The sequence below is a fragment of the Narcine bancroftii genome, chromosome 1 (assembly GCF_036971445.1).
Source record: "Narcine bancroftii isolate sNarBan1 chromosome 1, sNarBan1.hap1, whole genome shotgun sequence".
NCBI classification, from domain to species: Eukaryota; Metazoa; Chordata; class Chondrichthyes; order Torpediniformes; family Narcinidae; genus Narcine; species Narcine bancroftii.
In genome coordinates, this window is record NC_091469.1 from 31,906,769 (window position 1) to 31,930,239 (window position 23,471).

Genomic DNA, 23,471 nt, shown 5'->3' on the forward strand with positions numbered 1-23,471 from the left:
CTGCAAGTATAAAACATATTCCTTATTTTATTTCTCAACAACCAAAAGATACAGTATCTATCTCCTAGTAATACATTGCCACCCCTCCCTCCACCCCTTGCTGCTGATCACCAGTTGAAAGAGAAAGTTGCTGTTTTGCAGAACTAACACAATAAAAATTAAAGAAATCTCTCTTCAATCATTCAATCACAGTTTATCTCCACACTTCTGTTTTGGAAAAATGCTTTCCCTTTAATTTCATATAATGCTGGTCATGAGATGCAAGTAAATTTGCAGAGTGACTGAGATGGTTAATTGCCAGAACCTGAAATGTTAGTAGTTTTAATTGCCCAACTCTCTCCTTTCTTCGATGATCCCAAACCCTTGGGATGCTCTTTGTGTATGTTATAAACACTGCTACATCTTGTAATAAGGCTCTGAGCTGGAAAGAGTTAAATCTCAAACTTTTAAATAATTTTATTCCATCAGAAAGCTTATTTACACCCAAGTATAATGGCAATACATATCCAAGGCAGGCTACTTTCTATTGAACACAAGTTTCCTTAGGTAATTACTCTGGTATTCCCAATAGATTAGTGGCAAGGTCTGGAATCTTGCAGAAATTTGATTCACAAGAAGAAATCTTGTTGAAACAGCTTTCTCATTCTTTACTCTTTGCTACAGAAAGGCATATACTTTCTCCTTGAAGTTTGTCTGACATATTTTGAAAGATTCTTTACATCTGTTTCCACCAGATATTGCCTATTGTATATTAATAAACTCCCGGTTTCTCCCCAGCTGTTTTTTCCCAATTGCCTTCAATTTAGCCCTACTGGTTCCTGATTATAAATGGGTGCATATCCATAGGACGCTCAAAACTGCTGCACAGGTTGATAACATTGCTACAAACATGTATGGTGTTTTGGCCTTCATTAACCATGGAATCAAATTCAAAACCCCTGAGGTCATGTTGCAGTTATTTAAGGCCTTAGTTAGATCCCACTTAAAATATTATGTTCATTTATGGTCATCTCACTATCACTGTGGATGTGATAGGGTGCAGAGGAGATTTACAAGGAGCCTCTAAGATAGGATTTTGGTGCACACAATTTGGCACCGGACATTTTGGTGCCCACAATTAGGCGTTGAGCACCTTGGCTTGCCACCCCACTGCTGACTCCGTACCGCTGCACTGCCTGAAACGCTGGCATTGCAGCACTGCCTGAACTGCCCACCATTGCTGAAACTCCTACCCCCAGGAAATTACACCCCCAGCAAACAAGGGCTCTTTGTAACTTATAGCAATATATTTACATTATTAAAAACAATCGAGGAACAATCAAAAACAAAGGCCATTAGTAAATTATAACAATATATTTATTGGAAGTTTAATTACATATAATGGAATATAATTAATTGAAATTAAAATTGTTATAAAATTAAAAACACTTGTTAAAAACAATCCAGTTGTAAAATAGATAGGTATATGGAATTAAGGAAAATGGAGACTTATGCAGTAAGGACATTTTTAGCAGTTGCTAGAGTTGGTTATTAGGTCGGCACAACACTCAAGGCTGAAGGGCTGCACTGAGCTGTAGATGTCTATGTTCTATAGAAGAGTTTCTCCCAAAGTAAAATTGGGTTAAAACCTACCCATTATAGCTTCTGAAACCTTGTTAATAGCAATAGAGGATTTGACTGCAGAATACTGGAATAGTTGGTACATTATTTTCTGACTGAGAAGGTCTGTCCTTAGATGAAAACAAATGTTTTGATTTGCCTATCTTTCTGCAACATGAAACTTGATTGTTCTCTAAGTTTGCCTGACATCAGGCTAAATGGCTTTCTTTGGAGAAGCCATCAGCACAGGCATGATTAAACTACTGGCCTCTTCAGTGTGGTAACATTCATTTAATGTCATGAAAGGAAGATTTATATCTCTTCACTGCCACTTATAGATTCAGGGTATCCTGAAACAATTCTGTAGTCACGAAGTATTTCTGAACTGTAGTCAAGAAATTAAATGCAGCACTCAATTTATTTACAGCAAGGAGGTATTAGAACTCTTATAGCACATCTTGATGAGGCTATAAATAAAAGTAATGGAGGATACAATGTTGGTTAAATTTTCTCTGGCCATAGTTGAGGTGCTGGGTAAGAGGACAGCAATCATAAGATTATTAGCAATAAACCATGTAATTACAGGCTGGTGAGTCCAGTGTCACTGATCAGAAAGATTATGGAAAATAAAAATGAGGAACAGGATTAATCTGCCCTAGACATGCATTAATCAAAGACAGTTAGTATGGCTTCATTATGGGGCAATCCTATCTGATAATGTTGATTAATATTTTTAAATTACTGAACAAATGGCATTGAGGAGGTCAATGCACCGCAAAAAAACGTTTCAATAGGGTCTCACATGGGAGAATTGTCCAAAAGGTTAGAGCCCGTGGGACCCTCACAAACTGATCCAAAATTAACTTGGTAATAGGAGGCAGAACATAATGATGGAGGCTTGTTCTGTGATTGGAAGACTGACCAGTGGCAATTTGTGCTGGTACCCTTAACTGCTTGCTATGTGTTCATAAGAATGTAAAAGGAATGATTCATAAATATAAAATTGATACAAACATTGACAGGATTTTTGCTTGTGAGGAAGCTTATCAAAGGTTAAAGGTCATTTTGTAAGATAGAGACAGGCAATGAAAAGGATTTTAATCTTGATAACCACAAAGAAATGCAGTTTTAAAGAATTATTAAGGCTGGGATATATGCAATAGATTGTGTGTATGGGGATGTGGTTAATACATTGCAGAATGTGAATTTTTATGCTTTATTGGAGATTAAGGTATAGATGAATGTTGTTCAGATGTGATTACACTGATGAGCTTTCTGACAAGATTCAGTATTATTGTCAATTATACTTGGAACTAAGGATATTAGTGACCAGGGAGACAGATTTGGAAATTAGACTTAAGTGTATTAATTTTAATGAAATGGTTAATCCATGATTTTAAATTGCTTTCCCTTTAAACCAATCCGATGACAAGAGGCTTAAGATTCAAGATTAATAATATCAAAAGGCAGCTAAAAACTAAAGCACAATTCAGAAGCACTGAAAACATGAAGGAAAACCGCTTTATTTAACTGCATCTGTAACTGAAGGGCACCATTAATATTTCATTGATTATTGTATGAGCAGCAAATTTAAGATGTTTTTTTAAACTCCATGCCTTATTACGAGGAAATCTAATTTCTGTAAGTAATGTTATTTATTTGGCAGAAGCTCAGCGGGGTCTCCAGATGGAAAACACCAATAATGAAGCATCCTTGGGACTATAGAGGTATCAGACCCAGCAGATTTTTGGAACTATTGGATATTGCTCCTATTAATATTCTGGCACAGAGGTTTACTGTACTTTGGTGGAAGATCATCATAAAAATTAATCAGTGAGAGCGACTTGGAGATTCTGATGATCTTCTGCCAAAGAAAACACAGCCATTGGGAGTGTACATGAAGAAACTCCTTCTCATCAGAGTCTATTTCCTTTGAATGGATCTCTCTGGTTGACTAAGTGGAAAGTGAGATGGTGAATTATTTTCTCATCCTATTCACTTTCAGGATTAAGGTGCTACAAACGTAGACATTATCTTTTGTCCATTTCTAATTACTTTTGGGTCAGTAGGGCATCAATCATCCTGGTGCCCAAGAAGAGTATTGTGAGCTGCCTCAATGATTATCCTCCAGTAGGACTAACTTCTACTGTGATGAAAAGCTTTGAGAGGCTGGTCATGGCCTTCTGGTACCTAAGCAAAGATCTGGACCCGCTGCAATTTACCTATTGTCATGATCACTCCACAGCGGAGGCGATATCACTGGCTCTCCACTCAGCTTTGGATCACCTCAAAAACAGCAACTCATACATACGGCTGCTTTTCATCGACTACAGCTCATACCATTATTCTCTCAATGCTGGTCAAGAAACTACAAACCCTAGGCCTCTGTACCCCACTCTCCAACTGGATCCTTGACTTTCTCATCGGATGACCACAGTCAGTTCGAATTGTAAGCAATGTCTCTTGCTCAATGATCATCAACACAGGTGCACCCCAAGGATGTGTGCTTAGCCCACTGTTTTACTCATTATACACCCATTACTTTGTGGCCAGGCACAAGTCCAATGCTATCTACAAGTTTGACACCACAGTTGGAATAGAATCACAAACAGCAATGAGGAAGCGTACAGGAGGGAGATAGGTCAGCTCGTTAAGTGGTGTCACAAAAACAACCTTGTGCCAAACATTAGCAAAACCAAGGAGATGATTGTGGACTTCAGGAGGAAGTCATGGGAACATGACCCAGTCCTCATTGAGGTCTCAGTAGTGGAGAGGGTCAAGAACTTTAAATTATCGGGTGTCAACATCTCCAAGGATCTGTCCTGGAGCCTCCATGTTGATGAATCATGAAGAAGCCCTGCCAGTGGTTATACTTTGTGAGGTGTTTGAGGAGATTTGGTATGTCACCGAAGACTCTTGAAAACTTGCTCTCCGTGGAGAGCAAACTGGCTGGTTGCATCACTGCCTGGTATGGAGGCACCAAATCTCAGGACAAGAGAAAACTTCAGAGAATTGTTAACTCAGCCTGCAACATCACAGGCACCAGACTTCACTCCATCAAGGACATCTACATGAGGTGGTATCTTAAAAAAGCAACCTCTAGCCTCAAAGTTACCCCCAGCCCCCAGGCCATGCCCTCTTCACTCTGCTACCATCAGGGAAAAGGCACAGATGAACACTTAGTGGAACTGGGTCAGCTTCTTCTCCACTGCCATCAGATTCTTGAATAATCAATGAACAAAAGACACTGCCTTACTTTTCGTGCACTCCTATTTTTATTTTTTGTTGTAAGAAAGTTCAAAATTGTGGTGGAGCCACTGTTAAAACTGTTTGTATGTGAATGGCTGGTCCGCCCCTTGCTGATTGTACCTGTGGTTCCTCCCACTTGATTCCCAAATAAAGGCAGTAACACCATAACCCCCTCCCCAAGAACAAGATCAGGTCTCAGGTCAGCAACATGAGATGTGCCTTCAGTTTATGGTAATAAACCTTTCAGTCAGGTAATTTCTAGTCTTTGGAGTTATTGACAGCGCATCAATTTTATTACCATATTTAATTTTGAAATGGACAAGTTGCTGAGGCCAGAGAAGCTGGAAATTGATTCCTGATCACTGGAAGCATCCGACAAGTTCAAACTCTGGCTATGCTGCTTCAACGTGTTTTTGCAGGCCTCCACCGCGATCATTCAATCCGACACAGACAAGCTGCACTGACTTTCCTCACAGGTCGGACACCATGTTTACCCAATAGTCAGAGACTGCGAGAAATTCACTGAAGCAATAGACATTCTGAAAAGCCATTACCTGGCCCAGGTGAATGAAGTCTATGCTAGGCACGTCCTAGGCGTGCGAAAGCAGCAACCTGGGGAGTCGATCAATGATTACCTTTGGGTCCTGCGAGACTTCACACAGGCCTGCATCCTGTGTGCGCTGTGAAGGCTGCAATCTTGGATGCCGCCATCTTACCAGACCATGAGCCAGTGCAGCAGATCAGACATCCATGCTACTCTGGCTTCAGTCACGCTTGATGAAAGCAGCCCTTATCAGCTCACCAGGCCAATAGTAGATAGAGAGGTAAATTGGTGCAAGATGAGCCTGTTCAATAGTGGAAGCACGGAGAGCTTCATCCACCCCGACATGGTACAGTGTTACTCCCTCACAGTGAGACCAGTGAGTTAGAGTCCCCATGGCAGAGATCCACGGCAGCTGCATAGTGATACTAACCATGCATGGTCATATCAGTAGAAGGATACATGGATGAGCTGATCTGAGAGGCCTGTGTAGCAGGCATCAGATCGGATTACATTCACCAGCAACTGCTAGAACAGGGTGAGCTGAAGCTGCATAAAGCCATCGAACTAGATAAAACTCTAGAACTAGCCCTCCACAACGTAGACTCTTTCTCAACCGATATCGAGGCTGCTGCATGGAGAACATGGGCGCCGCCATCTTGGGATACAGGATCGCAGACCACCCCACATCCTGACCTAACTACAGCCACTGCCACTGGCAAGCGCCTAAACTGCTACTTCTGTAGCCAGCAGAAACACCCCAGAAAGTGCTGCTTGGTGAAGGACATGGTCTGTTCTGTCTGCAGGAAGAAGGGACACTACACGGAGGTATGAAAATCCAATCAACCTACTAAACCCTGTGTAGGGACAGTGGGGGCTGCTACCATTTTGGACAACGTCACTTCCAACGAACAACAACAGCATCGTGTGTGCGCCGTGAGGGCCGCAATCTTGGATGCTGCCATCTTACCAGACCATGAACCAGTGCAGCAGATCGGACATCCATGCTACTCTGGCTTCAGTCATGCTTGATGAAAGCAGCCCTTATCAGCTCACCAGGCCAGTGGTAGATAGCGAGATAAATTGGTGCAAGATGAGCCTGTTCAATAGTGGAAGCACGGAGAGCTTCATCCACCCCGACATGGTACAGTGTTACTCCCTCACAGTGAGACCAGTGAGTTAGAGTCCCCATGGCAGAGATCCACAGCAGCTGCAATGTGATACTAACCATGCATGGTGCAGAGTACAAAAATGTTAAACTCCTTGTGATGCTACAGCTCTGTGTGCCCATACTACTGGGTTTGGACTTTCAGTGCCACCTTAAGAGCATCACCATGGAATACGACGGGCCCTTTCCCCCACCACTGCCCTCAACAAACACTTTTTAAACCGCTCACCCTCCCCTCTGAACGTGTCCAACCAGAAACCCAAGATCCACCCACCACATATGATCTGTGGGCTCTCTACCCTCCGGATTTACCCTCCACCTCTGTTTGACAAACTCATCCCCGACTGTAAGCCCATCGCCAACAAGAGCAGGCATTACAGCGCTCGGGACAGGGCCTTTTTCAAATCAGAAGTGAGACGGTTCCTGACCGAGGGGATCATCAAACCCAGTACTAGCCCTTGGAGAGCTCAGGTAGTGGTGGTTAAGAGTGGGGGAAAAACACCAAATGGTTATTAACTACAGTCAGACCATTAAAAGGTTTATACAATTGGGCATGTACTTCCCCTCCCCCGCATAAATGACACGGTAAATAAAATCGCCAAGTATCGGGTATTTTCCACCATAGACTTAAAGTTGGCATGCCACCAGCTCCCTATCTGTCTGGAAGATTGCCAGTACACTGCGTTCGAGCGGATGGCTTCCTCTACTACTTTCTAAGAGTCCCATTCTGAGTCACCAATGAAGTCTCCACCTTCCAGAGGGAGATTGGCTGAATGGTGGATGAGCACGTGCTTCTGGCCATATTCCCCTACCTCGACAATGTCACTATCTGCAGGACCATGATTTTAACCTCCGGAAATTCTTCCAGACAACAAAAGCCTTAACCTCACCTACAACAAAGTAAAATGTGTATTCCGCACATCACGCCTGGCTATACTCGGCTGCTTCATGGAGAATGGAGTTATTAACCCCGATCTCAACAATATGCGCCCTTTTTGGATCTCCCACTTCCCCAAGCCTCAAAGCTTTGAAAAATGTTCTTGGGGTTTTTCTCCTATTATGTTCAGTGGGTCCCCAACTAAGCAGATAAGGCCCGCCCCCTCCCTTGTAAACGCCACCTCCTTTCCCCTGTCAACAGAGGCCCATGAGGCCTTCAACCACATCAAGGGCAATATTGTCAAGACAGCAATGCATGCTGTGGACGAATCCACCCCATTCCAGATGGAGAGCGATGTATCTGACTTTGCCTTGGCTACCACACTTAACCAGGCAGGCAGACCCGTAGCATTTATTTCATGCACACCCCAAGATCTGGCACACCTCTATCGAGAAGGAGGCCCAGACCATCATTGAGGTGGTAAGGCAATGGAGGCACTATATTGCCGGCAAACAATTTACCCTGCTGACTAACCAACGTGCAGTCACTTTCATGTTCATTAACAAGCAGTGGAATAAAATCAAGAATGACAAGATTCTGAGGTGGAGAATCGAACTCTCCACCTACAACTATGATATCTTGTATCAGCCTGAAAAGCTCAATGAGCTTTTGGATGCCCTGCAAGTGAGTGAGTCACATGGGCTTTCTGGCAGTCTCAGTTGGAGAGAGAGAGAGAGAGAGAGAGAGAGAGAGAGAGAGAGAGAGAGAGAGCGAGCCCTCTCAGCTACTGTGTGTGACACTGAAAAGAGACTGAACAGTCACGGCTGAAACAAGCCAGGAAAAGCTGGTTGGAAATAAAAAGTTCCAGAGCAGTGGATGGCTGGAAGTGCTATCTGTCTGATGTTTCTCTTGGAATAAGAGGAACAAAAAGGAACTCTGTGATAGCCTGAAGAAAGAGGTTACCATCTGTAAAACTCTGATGTGGCAAATTTCATCAGCGAGACCTTGAGGTGACTAATGGTGGTACCTCGGTTGTGGAAATCCCAGAACAACAAATCTCTCTCTCTGCAAACCCAACAAGAACCTTCCTGAGCAGTAAAGATTTACTTTTCGAGCACCAAAGCCTGGTGAACTTTATACATGTTAAATTCTGTGCACAGTATAAGAATTGCCTGCATCCAGAGAACTTGGAAGAAGGAGAAGTGAGATTGAACTGTGAACCAAAGTACATTTCTTAAATTTACACACACATTACACACACATGCGCTTAGAATTAGAAGGAAGTTAATTTGCGTTAGTTAAGTATAGAGATAAGTTAAAGTTTGATTCTGTTTTCATGTTTAAAGTTGATTAAAAACAAATTTTGTTTTAAAAACTACTTGTCTCGGTGAATATCTATTGCTGCTGGATTTTGGGGTCCTTTGGCTTCGTAACAGGGGAAAGAAGAAAAGATTATTTAAATAGATGAAATAATATATTTTCTTCTGAAAACGCTCACTCCAGACACATCCGGGACCATTCCCAAACTTAATTTAAACACACAGTCACCCCATTCTTTTACTCACCCACCCCTTTCACAAACATCCGAAATTGAGTGAGTTCTGCCATGGACTAATTAAAGAACAGCATGACTTAATCATACTCAGTGATTCAAATTTAGAGGACTTCTCCATCGTAATCCTTGTCTTCAGCAAGACTGATCAATATTCAAGCGCAGACTGACAAGAGGAAAGTAATGTTCACACCAGAATAGTACCAGGCAATGATCATCTCAAGGAAGAGGAAGTTTAGCCACCCACACTACCCTACTGTAATCATTCTATGGCTATGTGATTCTAGGTTGTCGGCCTTTGTTAGAGCTAGGATCATCTTTGGTCTAGTGTTATGCCAGATGGGCCAAATTTGGCCCAGGGGTAAAATACAAGTCTGCAGTTGGTATAATTGTAGTTAAAATACAGAAATGCTAGGTACTCAAAAGGTCTTGCAGATGATGCTTTGGACTTGATCCCTTCTTCAAAGTACAAAGAGAGCTCAGGCTGAAATGTCAGTTATATATCTTTATCTTTTATGAATGCTGTGAGACTGAGTTCCTCCTGCATTTCTGTGTTTTTACTATAAATATGGCGATGGAATAACTAGGCAATATTTGAGACGAGTTAATTTAAAAAAAAACTCTTTCTCAGAGGCAGATATGAAAATCCAACTTAAACTTTCAAGACAGAGGGTGACATTTTACATAAAGGAGGCTATTGTAGCGACAGCTACAAGCACTGAAACACACTACAGGACACAGCGGAGTTTCAGTTGAACTGATTTATTTGATCTTCACGTGTGCTCCTTTAAGGGCAGGTGTGAGCTCCGCCCCATGCAGGTGGTGATGTCATCACGCTGCCTGAGGCATGCGCCATGACCTAAGTCACGAGGCACTGCAAAACCCCTGATGGCGCTATCATCCCGCGGCTGCCCCAGCCAGCGCGATGTTACAAGTGGGGCCGGTTCACTACCAGCAATATGTGCCACCACATTATCAAGATTCCTGGTGCAAAGGATCATTCACAGGATGGAGGAACTGAAAACCCTTCATCGGGATTGGGAAGAAATGGATGGATGCCCGATTTAAAAGGTGGGATGGGGAGAAGGAGTGTAATGGAAGATTTAAACCATGTTTTTTACTTTGCATCCTTTGCTTCTGCAAGGCTGAGAACCTGCTTGTTTTTTTAGAATCAGCAGACATAAGCTAAATTCCACCAAGGGGCCAGAGATGTTATCTGACGAAAGGATATCTGTGTACCAAGAACATTTAATCTTCCTGCTTGTTTTGGTCACAGACTGTCAGAGGCCTAGCTTTGATGCAAAATAAACCATTGTATTTAAAGTGATAAGCTGAAAATTATGTTATTTGATAGAAGCCTAGCATGCTAGCTTGCTCGCTTAACTTTCTTGCTGTGCTGGGAATAGGTGCTTGGGTAAGGAGTTTTTGGATAATATAAGCCATGGTCCCGCTGCTGAAGTTGGAGACTCTCCGAGAGGTGGCAACATCTCTCAGCAAGAAGAAGAACTTCTAGAGTCCAGCCAACTTCCTGGTCGGGGGAGGTGGACAAGCTGCTACCGGCGCCCTGACAACCTACTATAAGTGTGCAATCATTGCCTTGCTTCGGCAGTTGGGACCAGTCCAGGCGTTGATAAGTATAGTTGGGAAGGGCTTGCATATTGCAGTTTGAAATCAGCTTTTGAATTTGTAATAAACATTTGTGTAAACTGAACTGCTCTCGGTGTGTGTGTCTATTTTCTTTCGGTAGCTCAAACACTGTGACCAATCTAAAACGAACAAATGAGAGGTATAAGTACACCCAAGACAAGGAGGAGCACAGACTGGCAGTTAATGGGAAAATTCAGGTGGGAAAGAGAAGAAAGAAGCAAAGAGGTGTTGGTGGGGGACAGAGAAAGATGCACTGATCAAAGGAAGGATGTGGGGGAGGTGCTGACGAAGGAAGTCCACGTGACAGGGAGGGTGAGAGAGGTGACAGAGAAGGGAGAATAGGGCCAGAGGGTTAAGGAAAAGGGGAGGGGCCTATGGGAAAGTGGAGAATTTTATATTGATGTCATCTAAAATCCAACGGAGACTTTCAAGACTGAGGGTGACATATGTTTCATAAAGGAGGGTATCAAGACCTGTGGCGCAAAGGATGATTTACAGGATGGAGGAACTGATCAGTCATGCACTTATTCAAGAGCAGAGCATGCTCAAAGGACTGAATAGCCTCCTGTCGTCATTGTCTTTCTCAGTCCTCATACGGAACTGGCAATTTATTCCAGCGTGCCCATATGTTGTTGGCTGGGCTTTTGGAGAGTATTGCTGATATTGAAACAACCTGAGAGAGAGTTTACTGAATGCATGCCTTTCATGAGTTTGAAAATGCACTGCCAATTTAAAGAGATTACTCTCAGCTTCAAGAAAAATGGTAGGTTGTTGGAAATTCCAGTAGTTTACTCACTAAAGGTGAAAGAAGAAAATATAACAGGGAATAAAGGTATAGAGACAGAAAACATAAGCCAAAATTTTACTTGCTATTAGACTGCCAAGTAATTAAAAAGTTAATTGAGATGAATTGCTCAATTTAAAAGTTGATAGTGTGTTAATCACTGTATTAATTGCATCATGAAATAACAAAAAAAGATTTGTATTTAATTCTCCCTTGAAAGGAGCTTATTTTAACTAACCCAATGAAAATTGATTTCATTTTTTTCATGAATGATTAATAAAAAATATGTTCAAGGTGATTGAGGCTCTGAGGAACAATTGCAGCCCAAGGGGTCCAAAACAAAATGGTGACAGGTGAGTGGAGTTAGAGGAGAAATAGCAGCTGAGCCTTTAAGAAAAAATGATGAGTTTGAATACATCATGTCTAATTAGTTGTTATATTCTTGTTTTGAGTTATATTCTGTAATTACTACATTCAAAAAGTTACTAATTAGTATATAATTCTGTTGGTCATGACCAAATGATGGTTATTGTTGTAATCTTTCATTAAAATGTTGATATTTCATTAACAACTACATTCAAAATCTCTCTAACAATGCTTAAATTTATGATCTGTGAGAAGTTGAAATATGTCAAAAATGGTGGCATTAACCGACTTCTCTGTTTTCTGCTAGACCATTCATTGTTCTACTTTCCTACAGCTCTCCACCCCTTCCCTCTCCTTTCACAGAGTAAACTCCCCCCCCCCCCATTTTCTGTGGTGTCCACTGTTTCATCTTGTATTCGTATGTGTGAGTTCTTAGACAACACATGGATGAAGGAAAATCTTCTTTACTTTAAAGTTGTCGTAAACAGCACCATGAGGCTGCAAGCCTCCATTACAGATCCTGCACACTGTGTGTCACCCCCCCCCCCCCCCTTTACTGGCAGCCAAGTCTAATCAAGCAGTAGAGCATTGCTAGTTGCATTGCAACCATGATCACTATCATTACGCTCTCCCTCTCTTATCCATCTTTATCCCATGCCTATGTTCCTGCCACTTCACACCATCCCTCGAGACCATTTTATTCAGGCCCCTGTCTACATTTTCCTCATACCTTGATGAAGGGCTTAAGGCTGAAATGTTGGTAATATAACTTTATCTTTGCTCTGTAAAGTATGCTGTTTGACCCATTGAGTTTCTCCAGCGTTGTGTTTTTACCTGTATGGCATAAAATGGTTGATAGATAGTGCTTGCCCAGAAATCAATCCCCCATTGATATGGCTAAATATACTCTGCAGTTATGTCATATTCTTGCATTCTATTGAATTGTTAATGGAGGATGATTACAAAGAAATGATAACCATATAACGGTTTACGGCATGGAAACAGGCCATGTCGGCCCTTCAAGTCCACACCGGTTCACTTGAACAACTCCACTAGCTTCCCCCTCCTGCTCTCCTCCCATAACCCTCCAACCCCTCACATCCATGTACACAACCAACCTTCTCTTAAATGACAGAAGGGACCCTGCCACAACTATCTCTTTTGGAAGATCATTCCATTCTGCCACCACTCTCTGAGTGAAAAAGCATCCTTTAATGTTTCACCTAATGTTTTGCCCCTTTACCCTTAACTTATGCCCTCTTGTTCCAACCTCCCCTGCCCTCAGGGGAAAGAGTCTATTTACGTCTACTCTATCTATTTCCTTCATAATTTTAAATACTATGGGCATTTAAATCAATTCAAAAGCCCAACTGGGAGGAGCATTAAAACGGCTGATTTTGGTGAGTATTTCAAAGTAGATGACAGAAGAAGAGAGATTTTAATGGAATTTTATTGCGTCCAGGCAACTGAAAACATGATGCCATTAAAATCCTGAATAGCTGCGAGAAGAATTGAGATATGGCACTGAAGGAAGTTATCGAGATGAAGAGTGTGGAATGATTTGAGTTCAAGGATGTCTATTTTAAAATTGAAGCCAGAGAGCCAACTCGCATTTGATAATTGGTATACAGCACAAGCCAGCAAAATTTTGTGGTGAGAAGTTCATAAGGGAAAAACGGGAAGCCAGGCCAGCCAATAAGCTTATCCCAAGACTTGGGATGAAACAGAAAAGACAGTCATGATGGTATAAAGTGATCTGCAAGACTGGTTAAGAAAATGAACTGTATTGGCAAGGCAGCTGAAATTAGTCAAGTTGGGGCAATATAAGATTGACAGGTAATATTCTGTATGTATGAATGGTTCCCACATTGTTTATCCACCAGCCAATCAAAGGAGATGGTCTATTTTTTTTTTCTTGAGGATATTTGAAGGTTCAATTCTGAGCTCTTTGCAATGAAATGTGCTCCATTAGCTAATTGCTTCGGAAGCAAGGCAATTTTCATTGATTGGCACTTAAAAATCACTTTGGAGCTCATCACAGCTCAGTTTCTCTGCTGATCTCCCAGTAAAAATTGCCCATAGAAACCATGATGTCAAAACTATAAAATAATGCATAAAAATATCCATTATAAAATCATGAATTAGTGTTATTTAGGCAGCAGTTCCAAGTCATTATTCATGTTAAAAAATAGCTTTATGAATGAATGTGCTACTCAACCATTCCACTTGTAAACTTTTTCCTCTAATGGAAATATCTCATCGGCTTGACTAATGCCTGTTCTTGGAGGAAAAGATTTATAAGAGTGTGTTACCTCAGGCAGGACTGTAGCCTTATTTGCCTATATTTCAGATTTTAACAGATTATTCAACCATCAGTGTCTAATAGTAAAATTGATCTGAGGTTAATTTTGATTTGATCCAATTAAAAAAGATTTATTGGTTCTTCTGAGAAGTAATGGAATTCCTTAACCCATGAGTGCCGATGGGGGATTAAAGTTGGCGAGATAGAATTGAGCATGAGTCTTGGTCTTACTCATGTGAAGGAAGGTGAATATAGAACTTCTTTATGAAGTTTTATTTTACACTTGAAGGATATAAAATTGTACCTCATGTTGCTTCAGGTCATGTTCAGCAAGGGATGCAAATGATAGCAGGTGAAAGATTTATTCTGCTGCTGTAGCGGCAGGTCCAGGAGGAATAGTGGATTGGAGATGCACTCTTCGAATGGTCTTCTGGGGGGTCCTACTGCCTGGCTTGTTCAACTGAAAACCTTATGGAGGTGGTTTTTTTTACATAAAGTTTCACAGAGTCTGGCTCCCATATTTGGCATCCCAAATCTTGAGAGCAGCCTCCAAGGAAGCAGTGGACTGACACAGGGCCCCAGAGCAAGAGAACCTCCTCCTTTTGCTGAGAGGGAGCAGCCTGGGAGAGAGATGGAGTCCGCAGCAGCAGAATTGTGTATAGCTTGATAACCGAAGCTATTGCATCGGGCTATGGGCTGCTCTCAATCAGCTTCTGGGAACCAGGTGTCAGGATCAGAATCCTTGGGGGTGCTAATGGCAAGCAAGGCTCCCAAAAGACTTCAGGCAGTGATAGCTTTCTGATTGCCTCAGGGAATTAAACCCAGGGGCTGTTGATGCTTTGAGTTTGATTCACAGCTGGAAATAACAACAGGTCGTGCAACCATAGAGGATATGCAGGAGGAGGCAGCATCGAAGGAGGTGACACCATCTACAGACACTGTCTCTTAATGGACTCTCTTTTGCTTGTCTTTCCCATCTTGATGGTGGTGCTTCTTTGTGTGCCTTTGCAGAGCACACAGAAGACCAGAAATGTTGCAACACACTGAGTGCTCAGGGAACTCAGCAGGTCTGGCAGCATTCATGGAAAGGAATAGACAGACAAGGCTGGAAACCCTTCAATGAGATTAGAAAGAAATGGGTGTTTGCCTGATTTAAAAGGTGGGGAGGAGGAGCACAAGCTGGCAGCTGATGGGGGAATTTAGGTGGGAGGGGGAAGAAAAGAAAGAAACAGAGGTGTTGGGAAGGGGCAGAGAAAGATACACTGATCGGAGGAAGGAGGTGGGAGGGTGCTGAGGAAGGAAGCCCAGGTGACAGAGAGGGTGGGGGAGGTGAAAGAGAAGGGAGAATAGGGCCAGAGAGTTAAGAAAAAGGGGAGGGTGGTGGAGGGGTAGGGTAGGAGGGGGCTATGGGAAGGTGAAGAAGTTGGTTTGGATGCCATCTAGTTGAAAACTGCTAAGACAGGGCACAAAGTATTATTCCTCAAATTTGCATGTGGCATCATTTTAGCAGTACAAGGCCATGGACATCCACGTACGTCAGTGTGGCAATGGGAAGTAGAATGGTGTCTTTTATGCATGTGACAATAAAGAAACCTGGAGATTTCTGATTTGGGCCAAGCGATGGCTTTAATTGCTGTCAGACAAAAAAAAAACAGTTCAGTACCATTGATATTTTTGAATGATCTTACTGATGTGGTAAGTCAGATGGATGTATCCTAGATGAAAGGACTTAAAACCCAGCCATTGTTGTCAAAGTAGCAATCTCAAACATTCTATTAGTCTATTTGTAGACTAATCTAAGGATGTGTGCTTAGTGTGTGGCTCTACATTTTATACCCATGCCTCTGTTGCTAGGCACATTTCAAATGCCATCTACAGATTTGCCGATGACACCACAACCTTGCACTCACTGTTAGCAGAACTAAGGAACTGACTATGGACTGAAGGAAGGGGAAACCAGGAGAACACAAATGAGTCCACATTGAGTGGTCAGCAGCAGAAAGGGTAAAGAACTTCAAATTCGTCAGTGTCAAAGTCTTTGAAGATTTATCATGTTGATGCAATCTTGAAGAAGGCTCACCAGCAGCTATACTTGGTGTGCCGTTTGAGGAGATTCCGTATGTCATCATGCAAATTTCTACAGTTGTACTATGGAGAGGATTTTGACTGGTTGCATCACTGGAGGTTCAAATGCAGGACACGAAAAGACTATGGAGAGTTCTGAACTTGGCCAGTGCCATCATGAGGATTAGTTTTCAAACCATTAAGGACATCTAAAAGAAAGCAGCCTCTATCATCAAAGACCATCGCCATGCAGGCCATGCCCTCTTCTCTCTGCTACCATCAGGAAGGAGGAATAGGAGCCTGAAGAGACACTCCCACCAATACAAAAACTGCTTCTTCCCCTCCCCCATCAAATTTCTGAGCCGACAATAAATCACAAACACTACCTCACTTTTTGTCTTCTTTTGCACTAATTTATTTATTTAAAAACGTAATTTGTAGCAATTTTTACCCCTGTAATGCTACCTTAAAACAACAAAGTTCATGACAATAAATTCTGATTCAAATGAACTTGCGAGGAAATGACAGGTATCATTTGGCTAAAATGGGGGATTTGGTTAGTCCATGAGCACAAAGATTGTAGGTAATAAGAAAGTTAAGATGTATGTTTTACATTTGTAGACTGTAATTGAAATGGACTAAAATGGTTCAGCATTATTTGGGTAACAAAAGCACAGGTAATGATGTAAAAAGCCAATGAGCTGAGGTTGAAATGAGGCAGTTTGAAGCTGCATTATGGAGATCAAGAGAATATTAGTTTGTGCTTAAGTTCAAATCCAAAAAGGCATGTGGTGATTTCTAATCAAAATAAGTCTTTGAGCTACTAAGGAAAATTAATTTTGAACATAGAACATTACAGCACAGTACAGGCCCTTCGGCCCTTGATGTTGTGTCAACCTTTGTATTCCTACCAAAAAAAATCTAAGCTCTTCCTACTTTGTAACCCTCTATTTTTCTTTCATCTGTGTGCCTGTCTAAGAGTCTCTTAAATGCTGCTAATGTTTCAGCCTCCACCACCATCCCTGGTAAGGCATTCCAGGGACCCACAACTATTTTTTAAAATGCCCCTGATGTCTCCCCTAAAATTTCCTTCCTTCATTTTGTAGAGATGTCTCCTGATGTTTGCTATTCCTGCCCTGAAATAAAGGTGTTGGCTGTCCACCTTATCTTTGCCTCTCAGAATCTTGTAGACCTCTAAATCTCCTTTCATCCTGGAAATGATAGACCCATAATTCTTATGTCAATGGTGTACAAGCTATTGGAGAGGAATCTTAAGGATAGGATTTATGAGCATTTGGAGAAATACAGACTACTCAAGGATTGTCAGCATTGCTTTGTGAAAGGAATGCCATGCCTCCCAAACCCAAATGAGTTTTTTTGAGGAGGTAACAAAAGGATTTGATGAGGCAGAATGGTGGGTTTGGCCTATGAAGATTTTAGTAAGGCATTTGAATAAAAAAGAAAAAGTCCCAGTTCTGCTAACTTTGCCTCATAAGACATTTTCCAATCCAGGCAACATCCTGGTAAATCTTCTCTGCACCCTCTCCATAGCTTCCTCATCCTTCCTATAAAGAGGTGACCAGAACTGAACACAATACTCTTGAGTGAGTTCTCACCAGAGATTTGTAGAGTTACCACATGGCCTCTTGACTCTTGAAATCAGTCCTGCTATTAATAAAGCCCAGCATCCCATAGGCCTTCTTAACTATCCTATCAACGTGAGTGGCAACCTTGAGAAATGTATGGATTTGTTCCTCCACACATTAAGTATCTGACTATTAACCATGTACTCAGCCTTCTGGTTTGACCTTCCAAAATGTGTCACATCATACCTACCTGGATTGAACTCCATCTGCCACTTTTCTATTGAATCTGCATCCTGTCTACATCCTTTGTTAACCTACGACAACCTTCAGGACTATTTACAATTCCTTCAACCTTCAGATCATCTGCAAACTTACTGACCCATCCATCCACCTCTTCATCCAGGTCATTCATAAAAAAGTCACAAAGAGCAGGGATTCTAGAAAAGATCCTTGTGGAACTCCACTAGTTACTGACCTCCAGGTAGAATAATTTCCATCTACTACTACTCTCTACTTTCTACATACTAGCCAATTTCTAATACACACAGCCAAGGTTCCACTGATCCAATGCCTCATGACCTTCTGAATAAGTCTCTCATGGGGGACTTTATCAAATGCCTTACTAAAATCCTTATAGGCCAAACCCACCACTCTGCCTCATCAAATCCTTTTGTTACCTCCTCAAAAAAACTCATTTGGGTTTGGGAGGCATGGCATTCCTTTCACAAAGCAATGCTGACAATCCTTGAGTAGTCTGTATTTCTCCAAATGCTCATAAATCCTATCCTTAAGATACCTCTCCAATAGTTTGTACACCACTGACATAAGAATTATGGGTCTATCATTTCCAGGATTCTCCATAATACAAGGGGACCACATTTGCCATTCTCCAATTCTCCTGCAACGCCCCCACCCCACCCCCGTGGCCAAGGAGAACTCAAAGATCACAGCCACTGCTCCAGCTATATCTTCCCTCCCTTCCCACAGCAACCTGGGGTATACTGCATCAGGCCCTGGAAATTTATCAATCTTAATGTTTTTAAGATGCAATGCATCCTCTTCCTTAATCTCAACATCATCCAAAACAGAAGCCTATTCTATTCCGATCTCACCCTGATCAAGGTCCTTTTCTCTGGTGAATACTGAAGCAAAGTATTCATTTAGGACCTCCCCAACTTTGTCCACCTCCAGGCACATCATTATCCTTAAGTGACTCCATATTTATTCTCATCATTCTTCTGTTCATTACATATGCATAGAATGCCTTGGAGTTCTTCATAATCCTACTTGCCAAAATCTTCTCATGTCCCCCTGAGCTCTCCTATTTCCTTTCTTGAGTTCCTTCCTGGGTACCATATCATTCTCATGATCCCTTCCTGTTTCCTGCTTCTTAAATCTAAGGTATGCTTCCTTCTTCTTAACCTGATTTGTCAACATTGATTCCCTTTTCCTACCATCATTTCTCTGTCTCAGTCAGTCCAACCTATCCTGAACCCAGTGCAAGTGGTCCCTAAACGTCCTCCACATTAATTCTGTGCTTTCTCCTGTGAACATCTATCCCCAATTTACTCTTCCTAGTTCCTACCTCATCCCATCATAATTAACCCTTCCCCTAATTAAATACTTTTCTATTTTGTCTGCTTTTATCCTTGTCCATAGTTCTGCTTAAGCTCAGGGAGTTATGTTCACTCTCACCAAATGCTTCACCACTGAAAGGTTCATTACCCTGACCAGTACTGGATCCATTATGGCCATTTCAAACTCTCCAAATGACTACATTGATGCATCTCTCCTGCTCTTGAAGGATAAATTGAAGAAGTGCTAGCCATAGTGTACAGTCAGTTACAAAGTTATTGCATTTGCCAATAATGTCAAAGAAATTTGCCCGCAATGACACAACAATCCTTGTTCCCAATATTGGTTGGAATTGGGTGTTAATCCTAAGAAATCAATAGAATTCAGCAACAATGAACATTGAACTTTAAATGCTGCAGACAGAACTTGTTTTATTTCTTGGTTTATAAACTGAATCTTCAAACATCGAACAGAAAGCATAATAAGTTAGCAGTTGTGCATAAGGTTAAGGTGGAAATTAAAATATCATAAAGAAATGTTCAACATTTCAAACTTACTTAAAGGCTTAGAAATTTGTAATAATTAAGGGAAGAACTCCTTTATAATTCCTCTAAAATGCCAGCAAGTTAATGCTTGTCAGTTCAATGTTTTCAAAGATTTCCTTTCACATGGTCATAAACTATACATGCTGCAGATGTGAAATGCATCCATAATTCTTGGTTTAGTTTTGAATATGCAGATTCCCAAGTTGCTGTCAATATAAAGGTGTGAAAATAGATGTTACACTATCTCTATTCCCCCAAGAATTGTAACTCTTGTATTGTAATAATACAAACCAGGACAAACTTTTAAAACTAGGTGTTATAACTTTCTAATACATCTGTAAAGCATTGCCACCAGACCGGTGATGAACATATCTGGTATTAGGATGTGGATGCTGTGAGTTCATTTGGTCTTTAAATTTGCTCAATTTTTTTTTAAAAAAGGCCGGTGTTAGTAAATGGTGATCATGGAACATTTATCTCTGTTGATCAAAATAGTAACATGATCCTAATTTTTAATGGGAGTGATTTGAATGTTGGCCAATGAAGAAAAATGGCTTTTTATAAAACTGCTGTCAATTAAGATGATGATCAAATCTATAAAAATTGCTAATGGAAAAATAATAATAATCAGATTAACTGCTGTAACGATTTGGAGATGATTACGTACGTAGAGCTCGTCGAAAGAACCAAAGACTTGTTGATCCAAACAAGGCTTTTATTAGCAAAAGACAGGAGCTCTTCACAGGTGGCCGACCAGTCCGGAATGACCCGACTTGGCTAGGGACACAACCATTTAAGACCCAGACAGTAGGCGTGGCTTAGCTCTCAGCCAATCGCTGTAAGCACAGTCTAGATACTGTAACTATATACACTATATACATTGGTGATACATCTGTACTAACACATTCACCCCTTCTTGGAGAACTGACCCTGGAAAAAAAAACGAGGGAGAGAATGAAAGGAAGGGGTTAAGGACTGTAGCGGTCAGGGGGGTCTGACCATCCGGCGTGACCACCGTGGTGGCGGGATTGGGGTCGCTGGAGTGGTGTCACCAGCGGGCCCGTCGGGTGCGACCGCTCCTTCGCTCAATTCCCCAGTCGTGTTGTCGGCAGGGTGGCCCGGGTCGTTGGGGTGCTGTTGGTCCATCTGTGGCGGCACGCGGCCTGGGGAAGAAAGAGTTGGGGAAGGTTGGGTTGGGGGTTTGCTGGGTCTACCGCACCGAAACAGTGTCCTCCTGCCTGTCTGGGAACTCAACGTAGGCGTAATGCGGGTTCGCGTGTAGTAGAGTCACTCGGTCGACCAAGGGGTCGTTCTTTGAGTGCCGGATGTGGCTTCGCAAAAGGACGGGGCCAGGGACGGTGAGCCCTGCCGGTACAGTGGTTCCTGATTCGGATTTCATCGGGAAAAGGAACATACTTTCGTGGGGGGTGGCATTTGTTGCAGTACATAGGAGGGAGCGGATGGAGTGTAAGGCACTAGTGAGAACCTCCTGCCAGTGAAAGGTGGGGAGACCTTTAGACCGGAGAGCCAGTGTAATCGCTCTCCATATGGTGGCATTCTCCCCCTCGACCTGGCCGTTACCGCGTGGGTTATAGCTCGTGGTCCTGCTTGAAGCGATACCACACTCCAGAAGGTACTGTCGCAGCTCTGCACTCATGAATGAGGACCCCCTATCACTGTGGATGGAATTGGGGTACCCGAAGATGGCGAAAATACTGTAAAGGGCCTGGATCACAGAGGTGGCAGTCTTGTCTGGGCAGGGCACAGCGAACGGGAAGCGGGAGTACTCGTCGATGGCCATAAGGATGTAGTTATTACGGTTTGTCGACGGTAGGGGCCCATTAAAGTCTACGCTAAGACGCTTGAAGGGGAGGGTGTCTTTGATAACGTGGGAGTTATCCGGACAGAAGAAGTGGGGCTTGCATTCAGCGCACACCGAACAGGCTCGGGTCATGGAGTGGATCTCCTCGACTGTGTAGGGTAGGTTGCGCGCTTTCACAAAGTGGGCAAACCTAGTGACCCCTGGATGACAGAGCGCCTCATGGAGTTTCTGTAGTCTGTCCATCTGTATGCTGGCGCACGTCCCCCTGGAGAGCGCGTCAGGCTGGTCGTTAAGCTTACGAAGCCGGTACAGGATGTCATAGTTAAAGGTGGAGAGTTCGATTCTCCATCTGGCTATTTTGTCGTTTTTTATCTTACCACGCTGGATGTTGCAGAACATGAAGGAGACCGCGCGTTGATCAGTCAACAGTGTAAAGCGCCTCCCAGCGAGCTAATGTCGCCAACGACGCACCACTTCAACTATGGCCTGGGCCTCCTTCTCGATCGAGGAGTGTCTACTCTCTGGACCATGTAGGGTTCTGGAGAAGAAGGCTACAGGCCGACCGGCCTGGTTCAAGGTGGCTGCCAGGGCGAAGTCGGATGCATTGCTCTCGACTTGAAACGGGACAGACTCATCGATCGCGTGCAGCGTCACAGCGGCGATGTCGGATTTGATTCGATTGAAAGCCACTCTGGCTTCGGTCGAGAGGGGAAAGGATGTGGTCTTGATAAGAGGACGCGCCTTGTCGGCGTAGTGTGGAACCCATTGGGCATAATATGAGAAAAGGCCCAGGCAGCGTTTGAGCGCTTTCTGGGTATGGTGGGGGGGGGGGGGTAAGTCCATTAGGGGACGCATGCGGTCAGGATCTGGCATGACTATCCCGTTCTCCACCACGCAACCTAGAATAGCGAGTTGTGTGGTCCGGAAGACACACTTGTCCAAATTGTAAGTCAGGTTCAGCCGACGGGCAGTTTGAAGAAATTTGACTAGGTTGGTGTCGTGGTCCTGCGTGTCGTGGCCGCAGATGCTGATATTGTCCAGATATGGTAAAGTAGCGGTTAGCCCGTTTGGGTCCACCATCTGGCCCATTTCCCGCTGGAAGGCCGTGGCACCATTCGTGACCCCGAATGGTACCCTGAGAAATTGATATAGCTGCCCATTCGCTTCAAAGGCCGTGAATGGTCGGTCCTCACAGCGGATCGGGAGCTGGTGGTAGGCCGAAAGTAGGTCAATAGTGGAGAATATGCAGTATTGGGCGATCTGGTTTACCACATCCGTGATGCGTGGCAGGGGGTACGCATCCAGGAGTGTGAAGCGGTTAATGGTCTGGCTATAGTCGACTACCATCCGTAGTTTTTTCCCGTTCTTGACAACCACCACCTGGGCTCTCCAGGGGCTTGAACTGGGTTCGATGATGCCCTCATCCAGCAATCTACGCACCTCACTCCTAATGAATTGCCTGTTTTCGTAACTATATTGCCGACTTTTTGTGGCCACAGGCTTCCAGCTAGGGGTGAGGTTTGCGAAGAGTGCTGGCGGGGTAATCCGGAGTGTGGAAAGGCCGCAGGATTGGCCCCGGGGCACAGGGGCTGGTTGCTCGGGTGCTTCGGGGGTGGGGCGATGGCAGACTGAGAGGGGGGTGCGTGGGGTCCCCCAAAATGTTGGGACACCATTCGGAACTGACACTGAAAGTCTAATCCCAGCAATACTGGGACACACAGTTGGGGAAGGACGAATAATTTGAAGTGGGTGACCGTTACTCCCTATACTTCCAGTGTGGCGATGCAATACCCC